The sequence below is a fragment of the Phocoena sinus genome, chromosome 10 (assembly GCF_008692025.1).
Source record: "Phocoena sinus isolate mPhoSin1 chromosome 10, mPhoSin1.pri, whole genome shotgun sequence".
In the NCBI taxonomy this organism is placed as follows: Eukaryota; Metazoa; Chordata; class Mammalia; order Artiodactyla; family Phocoenidae; genus Phocoena; species Phocoena sinus.
In genome coordinates, this window is record NC_045772.1 from 59,489,457 (window position 1) to 59,505,100 (window position 15,644).

Consider the following 15,644-nt stretch of genomic DNA (forward strand, 5'->3'; position numbering starts at 1 on the left):
TTTGGGGCGGGATGGCAGGGGAGGGGTGTAGTCTGCAAGGGAGCGCAGGGGGAGGGGGTGAATCTCGGCCGCGCCCCGTCGGGCGCGAGTCTGGAGTAGCGATTGCTGGAGCCTCTGCGGCCCGCCCCGAGCGCGCCCCACGCCCCAGTGCCCGGCAACTTGGCCGCGCAGATCCTGGACGGGTCTCGCCCTAATTTTTCTCCGGGAGCTGAAGTAAGGGGAGGCCAAGATTCCAAACGCCCCCAAATGCTTCCAAAGGAGAAAGGTAATGGGGGTGGGGAGAGCGCTCCAAAGCCCGACCCCCTGCAAGTTGGCCTCGCCCACTAACCAAATCACTCAACTCCCCTAGCCGGTTGGGTCACTTGGGGGTATTTTCCGTCTGAATGTGAATGCTTCTCTCCGAGTGTGTTTTTGAGGGGGAGGGTGTTTTTGCCGCCCGCTGAGGCCACCTCAGTTTCCCCGGAACCGCCTCGAAACCCCATAACTCATGCACCCTGCCGAGGAACCCGAGCCCCAGAGGCCGCGTGAAATTGCAGTGTCTCCGGCCGCTTCCTCCTCCAGACCCGGCGCCGGCCCGGCCTCTCCCGGGGATTTGGTTGGGGGGGCGGGGGTGGCTTCCAGCCTGGGAACAGACCACGAAGCCCGCCTTTTCACTTCCACTCCGGGAGGGGCTCCCGCACCTGTCGCCGTCCCCTCTGCTGCCCCCCAAGGCCGCCTGGGAGAACAGCTGCCTCCCCTTGCACACTGGGGTCGGACCGCGCCGTCGGGGCGGCCAGCGTTCCCACCACAGGCGCTCACTTTCCCAGGCCTTCCGGGCCCGGGCTGTCGCTGGAGAGGAGAAGGAGGGGGACGCGGAGAGGGCACTAGAGACTGCGTCCCCCAAAGGCATGAACCCTGGGCACCTCCAGCACCAGCTCCAGGATTCTGGCCAGAGGCGGTGGGGTGCACCGCGAGGGGCTGCCCCAAACCTAGCCAGACTCCAAGTGGATCCGACGGGCACCCCCTGGTGCCCAACCGGCGGCAGTGAGGCCCCCACACGCCGTTGCATTCCGGATCTTGCCCAGAGAGCCTAATTATCTTCCCCGGAGTTTCAAGCCTGAAGACTTCGAGAACATTTTAACTTTGATTAAGAAAAATTCCACCTCTCACTCCAAGCAAAGATTACTGGCTAAAATTCTTTAAACTTGCTTTGTATTGATCGTCATCCTAGAGGGCCCATTCTCTGGGGAGGCTACCTCTCTGGAGGCTACCTTTGCCCTCTGGGCGTTGATCTTGCCCTGACCACTTACATAACAGTCATAATAGTAATAGCAACATTAACATATACATACATATACCACGTGGTTTTCAAGTGCTTCCTCAACTTAGAGAATGTTTCACTTAACATAAAAATTATGTGACCTAGGGGACTTCACTCTAGTTTACAGAACTGGAAATGTAGGACTACTCCAAGGTCATCCACCCGGTGACAATGCTGAGATGATCAGGTGATCAGAAGAAGGGACTCCGGTTTTTTGCTAGGATTTCGTCTGTCACTCCGAGACTGGAGCTTCCCCTGCTCAGAATCAAACTCCCGTGATAACTGAGCTAACAGCACTTAAGGGGACTTTCATTTTATCACTCATCCACCTTGACCTAGTTAGTCTTCAGGCTCTGGTTCTGAAGGAGGAAACCCTCCTTATTTTCTTTGTTTGTAGAGCAGTCATATTTACTTAAAGGTTGTCGTTTGTATTTACTGAGAAAAGACAGGGAGGTCTTCATTACTGAAAGCTAGCTGTATTTCTTCCTATTATCACCAACCCTAACCCTCCCCTCCCCGACTAGATAGCCAGGTGTGCTTGCTGGTATCCATTCTTCAATACATTATGCTAAACATCAGGGAGGTAAACATTGGATAAAGCTGACAAGGGGCCATCTCTGTTGGGTGCTGCTCTGATTCAATAAATGAAGGAAGGGAGGCTTTATTTACCAACGCTCTCTGCAGTTATCCAGCATCCCTTTATTTTTCCTTACTCTTAGATGATAACTTTGGTTCTTGTTTTATTGTGAAAAGTAATCAAAAGAAGACATCCTTATCTATCTCACACCAATCTGGCCAAATTACCTCCATCCTCACTTATGTATTCTGACTTCCATCTCGTTACAGTGAATTGTCATTGCTGCTACTTAAGCTGTCACTCTCCCATTCCCATCCCTCACCCCACCCTCACCCCCACCCTCCAGTTGTACACCTCAGTCCATTTCTTTAATTAATTAATTTATTTATTTATTTATTTTTGGCTGCATTGGGTCTTCGTTGCTGCACCCGGCCTTCTTTAGTTGTGGTGAGCGGGGGCTATACTTTGTTGCAGTGCGCGGGCTTCTCATTGCTGTGGCTTCTCTTGTTCCAGAGCTTGGGCTGTAGGCACGTGGGCTTCAGTAGTTGTGGCACGCGGACTCAGTAGTTATGGCACGCAGGCTCTAGAGCGCGGGATCAGTAGTGGTGGCGCACGGACTTAGTTGCTCCGCGGCATGTGGGATCTTCCGGGACCAGAGCTCGAACCCCTGTCCCCTGCACTGGCAGGCGGATTCTTAACCACTGAGCCACCAGGGAAGCCCCGTCAGTCCATTTCTTCTTGTCTTTTTCCTGTATTATCCCCTTTCTCCTGTATTATCAATTTTTCTCTCTACTAGATCATTCCTATTAGCATACAAGTGTGCTGTAATATCTACCATCTTAAAAAAATAAAACAAAACAAACTTTCTCTGACCACGCCCCTCGTGGCCTTCTAGTCCTTTGCTCCTAACTGCTGCGAGATACTCTATTGTGGGAATCCCTATCCTTTATTTGTTCACTACTCCAATGATTGCCTCCAGCTTCCTGCTACCACAAGCGATGCTGCAATAAATATCCTTGTACGCACATGTCTCCTTTGGTTCTGTGATAATTTCTTCTGCATATTGAGCTCCACAGTCTCTGGAATGTCACACCATTAATAGTGGGATTTCTATATCCCAACCTTCTAGCCAATACTTGACGTTATTTTTACTTATTTATTTTAAAAATTTATTTATTTTTGGCTGCGTTGGGTCTTCGTTGCTGCCCGCGGGGCTTTCTCTAGTTGTGGCTCTCAGGGGCTGCTCTTCCTTGCTGAGTGCAGGCTTCTCATTGCAGTGGCTTCTCTAGAGCATGGGCTTTAGGCACACAGGCTTCAATAGTTGTGGTATGTGGGTTCAGTAGTTGTGGCACACGGACTTAGTTTCTCCATGGCATGTGGGATCTTCCCGAGCCAGGACTCGAACCCGTGTCCCCTACATTGGCAGGCAGATTCTTAACCACTGCACCACCAGGGAAGTCCTTGACATTACTCAAATTTCCAAGTTGCCATGAATTAGAAATACCTCATTGCCCCCCCCACACACACACACAAAAAGGGCTTCCCTGGTGGTGCAGTGGTTGAGAGTCCGCCTGCTGATGCAGGGGACACAGGTTCGTGCGCCGGTCCGGGAAGGTCCCACATGCCGCGGAGCAGCTGGGCCCGTGAGCCATGGCCGCTGAGGCTGCGCGTCCGGAGCCTGTGCTCCGCAACAGGGGAGGCCACAACAGTGGGAGGCCCACGTACCACCAAAAAAAAAAAAAAAAAAAAAAAATCTCATTGCATTTCTTTAATGTGTTTGAACATCTCAAATTTTTTCTTACTTTTGGTTTTCCTTTTATGAATTGCCTATTCATTTTCCTTTGCCTATTTTTCTTTTTCTTTTTTTTTTTTTTGCTGTACGCGGGCCTCTCACTGTTGTGGCCTCTCACGTTGTAGAGCACAGGCTCCAGACGTGCAGGCTCAGCACGGGCCTAGCCGCTCCGCGGCATGTGGGATCTTCCCAGACCGGGGCATGAACCCGTGTCCCCTGCATCGGCAGGCGGACTCTCAACCAGTGCACCACCAGGGAAGCCCTCCTTTGCCTATTTTTCTATTGAGATTCCCATTTAAAAAAATTGATTTGTAGCAGTTTATTTTATTCATTTATTTATTTTGGCTGCACCACTTGGCTTGCAGGATCTTATTTCCCCTACCAGGGACTGAACCCAGGCCGTGGCAGTGAAAGTGCCGACTCCTAACCACTGGACCGCCAGGCAATTCCCTGTAGCAGTTTAGTGTATATGTATTTACCATATTAGTCCTTCATTGATTTTAGACATTGCAAATATCTCTTCCTAACTTTTATCATTAGCTGTCAATAATGAAATCCTTAATTTTGGTATAATCTAATTAGTCACTATTATTCTTATGGTTTCTGATCTTGATATGTTTAAAGACTTCCCCACCCTGGCAATGATTTACTGAGGTATAATTGAGATATAATTAATATACAATAAACTGCACATATATCAAGTCTACAATGTGATGTTTTGACATACATAACTACAATCAAAATAATGAACATATCCATCACCCAGGAGAATTTCCTTGTGCCTTTTGGCAATTCCTCCTTCCCCATTATCTCCCCCTGCCCCACACCAGCATGTGTATGCCCAGTTGTTCCAGCATCATTTGTTGATAGTAAAATTTTTTTTTAAATTTATTTATTTTTGGCTGCAGTTGGGTCTTTGTTGCTGCATGCAGGCTTTCTCTAGTTGCGGCGAGAGGGGCTACTCCTCGTTGCAGTGCGCGTGCTTCTCATTGCAGTGGCTTCTCTTGTTGTGGAGCATGGGCTCTAGGCGAACGGGCTTCAGTAGTTGTGGTTCACAAGTTCAGTGATTGTGGCTCGCGGGCTCTAGAGCGCAGGCTCAGTAGTTGTGGCACACGGGCTTAGCTGCTCCACGGCATGTGGGATCTTCCCCGACTAGGGCTTGAGCCCGTGTCCCTTGCTCGAACCTGTGTCCCCTGCATTGGTAGGTGGGTTCTTAACCACTGTGCCACTAGGGAAGTCCCGATAGTAGTAAATTTTTAATACTAAAAAATGCTAGTACTACATAGTTAGAAAAACTGGGCATTTTTTAAAAAAGTTATTTTTTAGGGGAGAAAACTTCAGGGGAGGTATTTTACATACAGAATCCTTTGAAATGGACCTTGTTAAATAAATACTTAGAAGAGGTAAAACGTATATGCCAAGTAAGTTTCATTTAACATAAAGCCCCTGCAGGGACTTCCTTGGCGGTCCAGTGGTTAAGACTCCAGGCTTCCACTACAGAGGGTGCTGGTTCGATCCCTGGTGGGGAACTAAGATCCTGAAGGCACGCCCGGTGCGGCCCCCGCACCAAAAAACAAAAACAAAAGAGCCCCTGCAAGAGTGATTAATGCAAAAACAAACAAAACCCCACATACACAATTACAACTAATAAGAACATTAAAAAGATTTCTGGGGGGCTTCCCTGGTGGCGCAGTGGTTAAGAGTCCGCCTGCCGATGCAGGGGACACGGGTTCGTGCCCCGGTCCGGGAAGATCCCACATGCCGCGGAGTGGCTGGCCCGTGAGCCATGGCTGCTGAGCCTGCGCGTCCGGAGCCTGTGCTCCGCAAACAGTGAGAGGCCCGCATAGCGCAAAAAAAAAAAAAAAAAAAAAGATTTCTGGGGACTTCCCTGGCAGTCCAGTGGTTAAGACTCCATCTTTCCAATGTAGGGGGTGCAGATTTGATCCCTGGTCAGGGAAATAAGATCCCACATGCCTTGGGGCAAAAAATAAAAATAAAAAATAATTTCTGGGACTTCCCTGGTGGTGCAGCGGTTAAGAATCTGCCTGCCAATTCAGGGGACACGGGTTCGAGCCCTGGTCCAGGAAGATCCCACATGCCGCTGGGCAACTAAGCCCATGTGCCACAACTACTGAGCCTGTGCCCTAGAGTCCGGGAGCCACAACTACTGAACCCGAGTGCCACAACTACTGAAGCCCGAGTGCTTAGAGCCCATGCTCTGCAACAAGAGAAGCCACTGTGATGAGAAGCCCGCGCACCACAACGAAGAGTAGCCCCTGCTTGCCACAACTACAGAAAGCAAGCGCGCAGCAACGAAGACCCAATGCAGCCACAGATAAATTAATTAAAATTTATTTTTAAAAAAATTTCTGGGCTTCCCTGGTGGCGCAGTGGTTGAGAGTCCGCCTGCCGATGCAGGGGACGCGGGGTCGTGCCCCGGTCTGGGAGGATCCCGCATGCCGCGGAGCGGCTGGGCCCGTGAGCCATGGCCGCTGAGCCTGCGCGTCCGGAGCCTGTGCTCCGCAACGGGAGAGGCCACAACAGTGAGAGGTCCGCATACCGCAAAAAACAAACAAACAAACAAACAAAAAATTTCTGAGTACAGCATGAATATTACCCAATCAATAGTCGTTATCTTGATCCTAAAACCGGATAATGAAAATGCATGAAATGAATGTTACTGGTCCATCTTACGTATATATATATATATATATATATATATATATATATATATATATATACATCTTCATCTTATACTTATGTGTGTATATACAAGTGTTCTAAGTAAAATACTAGTTAACTTAGTATATTAAAAAATAATTGTCTGGGGCTTCCCTGGTGGCGCAGTGGTTGAGAGTCTGCCTGCCGATGCAGGGGACACGGGTTCGTGCCCCAGTCCGGGAAGATCCCACATGCCGCAGAGCGGCTGGGCCCGTGAGCCATGGCCACTGAGCCTGCGTGTCCGGAGCCTGTGCTCCGCAACGGGAGAGGCCACAACAGTGAGAGGCCCGCGTACTGCAAAAAACAAACAAACAAACAAACAAATAATAATAATAATTGTCTGCACACTCCTTTTCTAGTTTCTGAAAAACTTGCATGAAGTAGTAAGAAACTGTTCTTGAAAATCAGTAGAACATATCTGTAAAATCATCTGGGTCAAAACTTTTGGCAGGAAAGTCTTTTTTTTTTTTTTTTTTGGCAGGAAAGTCTTTGATTAACATTTTATTTATTTATTTTTCAAACCTTTATTTATTTATTTGTTTGTTTGTTTATGGCTGCTCCGGGCCCATGGCAGTGAAAGCACGGAGTCCTAACCACTGGACTGCCAGGGAAGTCCCTTTGATTAACATTAAATTTCTTTAATGCTTGCTGGTTTTAAATTCCTTCTCAATCCATTTTGCTATTTATATTTTCCCAGAAATTTATCCATTTCACCTAGACTTATAAATTCATTAGTGTATGGTTATTAATAATATCATTTTGTTGGTTTTGTTCTGTTTTGTTTTTTGGCCAAACAGCATGTGGAATATTACCCAGACCAGGGATCGAACCTGTGCCCCCTGCAGTGCAAGCAAGAAGTCTTAACCACTGGACCTCCAGGGAAGTCCAATATTGTTATTATTTTTTAAAAAATCTGTTGTGGGAGCTTCTGAGTTGGTGAACATGTGGAGATGTGGGGAGAGTGGCACCTGGAGAGGGCATGGAAACTCCCACATACTTTGCCTTATACATCTCTTCCATCAGGCTGCTCCCTGAGTTGTATCCTTTTACAATAAACCAGTAATCTAGTAAGTAAAATTTTTAAAAACTGTTGTGTCAAAATAAACTCAAAATGGCTTAAAGACTTAAATATGACATGACACCATAAAACTCCTAGAAGAGAACGTAGGCAAAACATTCTCTGATATAAATCATACCATTGTTGCTTTTTTTTTTTTTGGCTGTGTTGGGTCTTTGTTGCTGCACATGGGTTTTCTCTAGTTGTGGTGAGCGGGGGCTACTCTTTGTGCTTGGGCTTCTCATTGCGGTGGCTTCTCTTGTTGTGGAGCAGGGGCTCTAGGTGCGTGGGCTTCAGTTGTTGCGGCACACAGGCTTAGTAGTTGTGGCTGAAGGGCTCCAGAGCACAGGCTCAGTAGTTGTGGCACACAGGCTTAGTTGCTCCTTGGCATGTGGGATCTTCCTGGACCAGGGTTCGAACCTGTGTCCCCTGCATTGGCAGGCAGATTCTTAACCACTGTGCCACCAGGGAAGTCCCCATACCAATGTTTTGTTAGGTCAGTCTCCCAGGGCAATAGAAATAAAAGTAAAATTAAACAAATGGGACCTAATCAAACTTATAAGCTTTTGCACAGCAAAGGAAAACATAAACAAAACGAAGACACGACCTACGGACTGGGAGAAAATATTTGCAAACGATGCTACCAACAAGGGCTTAATTTCCAAAATATACAAGCAACTCCTACAGTTCAATAACAACAACAACAACAACAAACAAAACAAACAAAACCCAATCAAAAAATGTGCAGAAGACCTAATTTTTTTTTTTTTTTTTTTGGCTGCGCCATGTGGCATATGGGATCTTACTTAGTTCCCTGACCAGGGATCAAACCTAGGCCTTGGCAATGAAAGCTCGGACTCCTAACCACTGGACCACCAGGGAATTCCCCCAGAAGACCTAAATAGACATTTCTCCAAAGAAGACATACAGATGGCCAATAGGTACACGAAAAAATGCCAATTATTAGAGAAATGCAAATAAAAACAACGAGGTACCACCTCACAGCAGTAAGAATGCCCATCATTAAAAAGTCTACAATAGAGCTTCCCTGGTGGCACAGTGGTTGAGAGTCCGCCTGCCGATGCAGGGGACACGGGTTCGTGCCCCAGTCCGGGAAGATCCCACATGCCGCGGAGCGGCTGGGCCCGTGAGCCATGGCTGCTGAGCCTGCGCGTCCGGACCCCGTGCTCCGCAACGGGAGAGGCTGCAACAGTGAGAGGCCCGCGTACAGCAAAAAAAAAAAAAAAAAAAGTCTACAATAATAAATGCTGGAGAGGGTGTGGAGAAAAGGGAACCCTCTTACACTATTGGTGGGAATGTAATTGGTACAGCCATTATGGAAAACAGTATGGAGGTTCCTTAAAAAGCTAAAATAGAACTACCATATGACCCAGCGATCCCACTACTGGGCATATACCCTGAGAAAACCATAATTCAAGAAGACACATGCACCCCAATGTCATTGCAGCACGATTTACAATAGCCAGGTCATGGAAGCAACCTAAATGTCCATCAGCAGAGGAATGGATAAAGATGTGGTACATATATACAATGGAATATTACTCGGCCATAAAAAGGAATAAAATTGGGTCATTTGTAGAGATGTGGATGGACCTAGAGACTGTCATACTGAGTGAGGTAATTCAGAAAGAGAAAAACAAATATCATATATTAACGCATATATGTGGAATCTAGAAAAATGGTATAGATCATCTTATTTACAAAGCAGAAATAGAGACACAGATGTAGAGAACAAACATATGGATACCAAGGGAGGAAAGTGGGAAGGGATGAATTGGGAGATTGGGATTGACATATATATATATATATATATATATATATATATATATATATATATACTATTGACACTATGTATAAAACAGATAACTAATGAGAACCTACTGTATAGCTCAGGGAACTCTACTCAATGCTCTGTGGTGACCTAAATGGGAAGGAAATCCAAAAAAGTGGGGATATATGTATAAGTATAGCTGTACAGTAGAAACTAACACAGCACTGTAAAGCAACTATACTCCAATAAAAATTAATTTAAAAAAAACCTAAAATTAGAATTGCCATATGATCCAGCAATCCCACTCCTGGGCACATACCCAGATAAAACTGTAGTTCAAAAAGATACATGCACCCCTATGCTCATAGCAGCACTATTTACAATAGCCAAAACATGGAAATAACCTAAATGTCCATTGACAGATAAATGGATAAAGAAGAGGTCGTATATATATACACTGGAATATTACTCAGCCATTAAAAAGAATGAAATAATGCCATTTGCGGCAACATGGATAGACCTAGAGATTAGCATACTAAGCGAAGGAAATCAGAAAGAGAAAGACAAATACCATATGATATCACTTATATGTGGAATCTAAAATATGACACAAATGAACATATCTATGAAACAAAAACAGGCTCACAAATATAGAGAACAGACTTGTGGTTGCCAAGGAGGGGGGTGGGGGAGGGAAGGATTGGGAGTGTGGGATTAGCAGATGCAAACTATTATATATAGGCTGGATAAACTACAAGGTCCTACTGTATAGCATAGGGAACTATATTCAATATCCTGTGATAAGCCATAATGGAAAACTACATTTAAATTAACATTAAAAAAAAACCTATTGTGTTTGTGTTGTATCTGTGCAGTCTGTGTTCCATTTTCATTCTGTAATTTGCTTATCTGCATCTTTTTTTTTTTTTTGGTCCTGTTTATCATTCTAGCTAGAGTTCTCTTTTTGTTTCCTCTCTTGTTCATTGATTATATGATCCTCTTTATTCTTTTTTAAAAATATTTATTTATTTATTTGGTTGCACCGGGTCTTAGTTGCCATGTGCTGGATCTTCATTGCCGCGTGTGGGATCTGTAGTTGCGGCATGTGGGATCTGGTTCCCCGACCAGGGATCGAACCCAGGCCCCGTGCATTGGGAGCATGGAGTCTTAAAAGCTGGACCAAGGAAGTCGCCTCTTTATTCTTATTTCATCTTCATATATCTCACAGATTTACCTTTTTAACGATATCCTTCAGATTTTCTGTATTTCACCTTATTGTTTGTCTGAGAGGGTATGTTAAAAACTCCAGTTCTAATAGTTGACTCATTCTTGAGTTGAATGCTTTGTTCATTAGTTTCCAAAATTTTTGCTTTCTTTCAAGTATATTTAACATTCTACATCTCTAATTAAAGCTTTCGTTGTATCCTAGATTATTTGATAAACTTTTATTTAAAGTATTTCATAATTTCTCTTATTTTTTTTAACCCAAGGTTTACTACTAATAGTATGTTTTTAGTTTCCAGACATTTGTCAACTTTAAAAAGTTATCCTTTGCTTAGTAATTTCTCATGTTATTGCATTAAAGTCATAGAACATAGGTTGTGTAATACTGATTTTTTTAATGTAATATTAAGTCTTCCTTTGTAATTTTGTAGTCATTTTTTGTAAATGTTTCACATGTGCTAGAAAAAGTGTATTATCTATTTGTTATATGTAGAATTCTTCACATATAATATATTGAGCTTATTAATTGTATTATTCAGATCTTTTATTTATATCTTTGCTTATTGTTTGTCTTTTTTAAATTAATTAATTAATTTTTTGGCTGCATTGGGTCTTCGTTGCTGCATGCAGGCTTTCTCTAGTTGCGGCAAGCAGGGCTACTCTTCGCTGCGGTGCGTGGGCTTCTCACTGAGGTGCCTTTTCTTGTTGCAGAGCACGGGCTCTAGCCGCGTGGGCTTCAGTAGTTGTGGCACCCGGGATCAGTAGTTGTGGCTCCCAGGCTCTAGAGCGCAGGCTCAGTAGTTGTGGTGCATGGGTTTAGTTGCTCCACGGCATGTAGGATCTTCCCCGAGCAGGGCTCGAACCCGTGTCCCCTGCATTGGCAGGTGGATTCTTAACCACTGTGCCACCAGGGAAGCCCAAAATTAACTATTAAAATTTATATATTTTGAGGCTACATTGGCAAACACATTTATGATGGCTATATTTTCTTGTTCTCTTTATTTTATTGTTATGTAATACTCTCTCCTTTGTTCCATAATTATTTGCCTTGAATTTTATCACATTAAAATCTCAATTTGCTTATGGTTTATTTTTGCCTGGTAAAGCTTTTCCCTTGATCATGGGTTGAGTTTCCAGAGAAGCCAATTCTAAAGTGGAGATTAGACGACAGGCAGTTTATTAGTGAGTGCTCTTGGGATCAACACTTGCAGGAAAGGAAGGAAACAGGATTGGAAAGAAGTTGGACTGCTGAGCAGTCACAATGCTGCAACTAATCTGGAGGGAACTCTGAAAAAAGTTAGCATCTCACCCTCTGGAGAGCAAGTGTCTTACCAAAAGGCATCTGACATACTTGCCACTTCCTGCTCAACCAGTCCAATTTACATGATGTTATCAATATAGCAGATCAGTATAATGACGTTCTGAGAGATGTACAGCTGGTCCGGTCTCTTTAGACTATTTTCTGACAGAGGGCAGGAGATTTAACATAACCTTGGGGCAAGACCATAAATGCATATTGTTGCCTTTTCCAAGTGAATGTGAACTATTTTTGTTCTCCTTTCTGATAGGAATGGAAAAGAATGTGTTTGCCAGAGCAATGGTTGCATACCATGTAGTTGAGGCCTAGCTATTTTTCTGTTCTAGCAATGATACCACATGTGGCAAAGCAGCTGCAATTAGAGCAAGTAGTTGGTTGAGTTTGCAATAGTTCACTGTAATTCTCCAGGATCTATTGTTTTTTTTTGCAGGGACCAGATTGGTGAATTAAATTAAGATACAATGGGGACCATTACCTTTGCATCCTTTAGATCTTTGTTGTCCAGTATGGTAGCCCTAGCCATAGGCATCCATTTCGAGAAGTCAGAAAAAGAGAAAAAAACGCAAAGAAAGTAGAGGAAAGTAAATAATAAAGATAAGAGCTGAAACTGGGACTTCCCTGGTGCTCCAGTGGTAAAGAATCTGCCTTCCGATGCTAGGGACGCGGGTTCGATCCCTGGTCAGGGAACTAAGATCCCACATGCCATTGGGCAACTAAGCCCGGGTGCCAAAACTAGGGAGAGAAAACCCTCACGCCACAACTAGAGAGAAGCCCACGTGCCACAATGAAAGATCCCACATGCCACAACGAAGATCCCATGTGCTGCAACTAAGACCCGACCGCAGTCAAGAATAAACTAAAATTTAAAAAAAAAAGAGCTGAAACTAACGAAATACAAAATAAATATGCAGTGTTGAAGATCAACAAAGCTAAGTTTGTTCCAATATCAGAAATAAAAAAGGAGATTTCCTATAGATTCTACAGATAACAAGAGGATATTATAAGTAACTTTATTAAATTTTAAAAATTGGTTGAAATAGAAACATTCTTAGGAAAACAAAACTTACCTAAACTGATCAAAGAAGTAATAAAAAATTCTGAATGGTTCTGTATCTATTAAAGAAATTGAATACATAATATAAAAACTTTCCCACAAGAAAATTCTAGACCCCAATAGACGTACTAGTGAATTATTCCATTTAGGGATGATCTTACAAAAACTTTTCTAGATAATAGAAAAAAGGAAACAATTTCCCATTCATTTTATGAGACAATATAACCTGAACAAATTTATTAAGAAATAGGAAATTACAGGCCCATCTCTCATTAACTTTGATGCAAAATATTAGCTACTCAAAATATTAGCAAACAGAACCCAATGATAGGCTAAAATTATAAAACACTGTAGTCAGGTTGGGTTTATTTCAGTAATTCCAGTGTGGTTTAACACTGGAAAACCAAATAATATAATTTACTACATTAACAGTATAAAGGAGAAAAATCATGTAATCCTCTCTATGAATGCAGAAAAACTATTTGATAAAATGCAACACCCATTGATGATTTTTGAAAAAACATGGGAATTCCCTGGCAGTCCAGTGATTAGGACTTGGTGCTTTCACTGCTGAGGCCCGGGTTCGATCCCTGGTCGGGAAACTAAGACCCTGCAGGCTGCGTGGCCAAAATATAAAAACTAAATTTTAAAATTAAAAATTAAAAAAATTAACAAACTAGGAATAGATAAGAACTTTAAAAAATTTGATAGAGGGTGCTTACCAAAAATCTACAGCAAATATCATATCTAATGATACAAACCTTGAAAACATTGGGGGCTTTCCTGGTGGTCCAGTGGTTCAGACTCCATGCTCCCACTGCAGGGGGCACGGGTTCGGTTTCTTTCATTCTTTTTTTTTTTTTTTTTGTGGTACGCAGGCCTCTCACTGTCGTGGCCTCTCCCGTTGCGGAGCACAGGCTCCGGACGCACAGGCTCAGCGGCCACGGCTCACGGGCCCAGCGGCTCCGCGGCATGTGGGATCTTCCCGGATCGGGGCACAAACCCGTGTGCCCTGCATCGGCAGGCGGACTCTCAACCACTGCGCCACCAGGGAAGCCCTCTTTTTTTTAAGAGAGAACAACGTTTTATTTATTTATTTACTTATTTTAGGCTGCATTGGGTCTTTGTTGCTGCACTCAGGCTTTTTCTAGTTGTGGCGAGGAGGGGCTACTCTTCGTTGCGGTGCGCAGGCTTCTCATTGCCGTGGCTTCTGTTGTTGTGGAGCACGGGCTCTAGGCGCCCAGGCTTCAGTAGTTGTGGCTCGCAGGCTGTAGAGCACAGGCTCAGTAGTTGTGGTGCACGGGCTTAGTTGCTCCGCAGCATGTGGGATCTTCCCCGACCAGGGCTCGAACCTGTGTATCCTGCATTTGGCAGGCGGATTCTTAACCACTGTGCCACCAGGGAAGTCTCGGCTTCGGTTTGATCCCTGGTTGGGGGAACTAAGATTCCTGCATGCCGTATGGTGCCACCAAAAACAAACAAGAAAACAAAAACAACCTTGCAAACATTATGCTAAGTGAAAGAAAGCCTGCGTAAAAGATCATATTGTTTGATCCCTTTTATATAAATTATCCAGAATAGATAAATCCATAAAAACAGAAAGATTGGGGTTGCCAGGGCTAGGGATAGAGTGGTACAGGGAGTAACTGCTTACAGATATGGGGTTTTATTTGGGGGTGATGAAAACGTTTTAGAACTACATAGAGGTGGTGGTTGTACAATATTCTGAATGAACGGAATGACCCTGATTGTAATTTTCTTTTCTTGTGATGTCTTTTTCTGGCTTTGGTACTGGGGTAATGTTGGCCTCATAGAATGAGTTAGGGATTTACTTCTTCTCACCTTCTCCTTTTTCTTCTTCCTTCTCTTCTTAAGAGTTTGAGAAGCATTGATGTCAGTTTTTAAAATGTTTGGTAGATTTTACCAGTGAAGCCTAGTCCTGGACATTTTTTCAGTTGGGAGGGTTTTGGTTACTGATTCAATATCTCTACTTGTTATGGGTAGGTTCAGACTTTTTATTTCTTCTTGAGTCAGTTTTGGTAATTCCTGTGTTCCATGGATTTGCTCATTTCATCTAGGTAATCTAATTTGTTGGTGTACAATTGTTCACAGTATTCTCTTACAGTCCTTTCATTTCTGTAAGGTTGGTAGTAATGGCTCCACTTTTATTTCTGATTTTAGTTATTTGTGTCTCTCTCTCATTTTCTTAGACTAGTTAAAGGTTTGTCAATTTTGTTCTTTTCAAATAATTAACTTTGGGATTCACTTATTCTCTCCATTATTTTTCTTTTTTTAAAAAAAGAAGTATTTATTGGGCTTCCCTGGTTGGTGCAGTGGTTGAGAGTTCGCCTGCCGATGCAGGGGACATGAGTTCGTGCCCCGGTCCGGGAAGATCCCACATGCCACAGAGCGGCTGGGCCCGTGAGCCATGGCTGCTGAGCCTGCGCGTCCGGAGCCTGTGCTCCACAACGGGAGAGGCCACGACAATGAGAGGCCCGCATACCGCAGAAAAATAAATAAATAAAATTAAAAGAAGTATTTATTTACTTATCTATTTGGCTGCATTGGGTCTTGCAGCACATGGGATCTTCATTGCGGCATGCGAGCTTCTCTCTAGTTGTGGCACAGGGGCTCCAGAGCTCGCGGGCTCTCTAGCTGTGGCCCACAGGCTCTAGAGCGCGTGCCCTTAGTTGCCCCACAGCCTGTGGAATCTTACCTACATCCCCTGCATTGGAAGGCGGATTCTTAACCACTGGACCACCAGGGAAGTCCCTCTCTATTATTTTTCTATTCTCTATTTCATTTACCT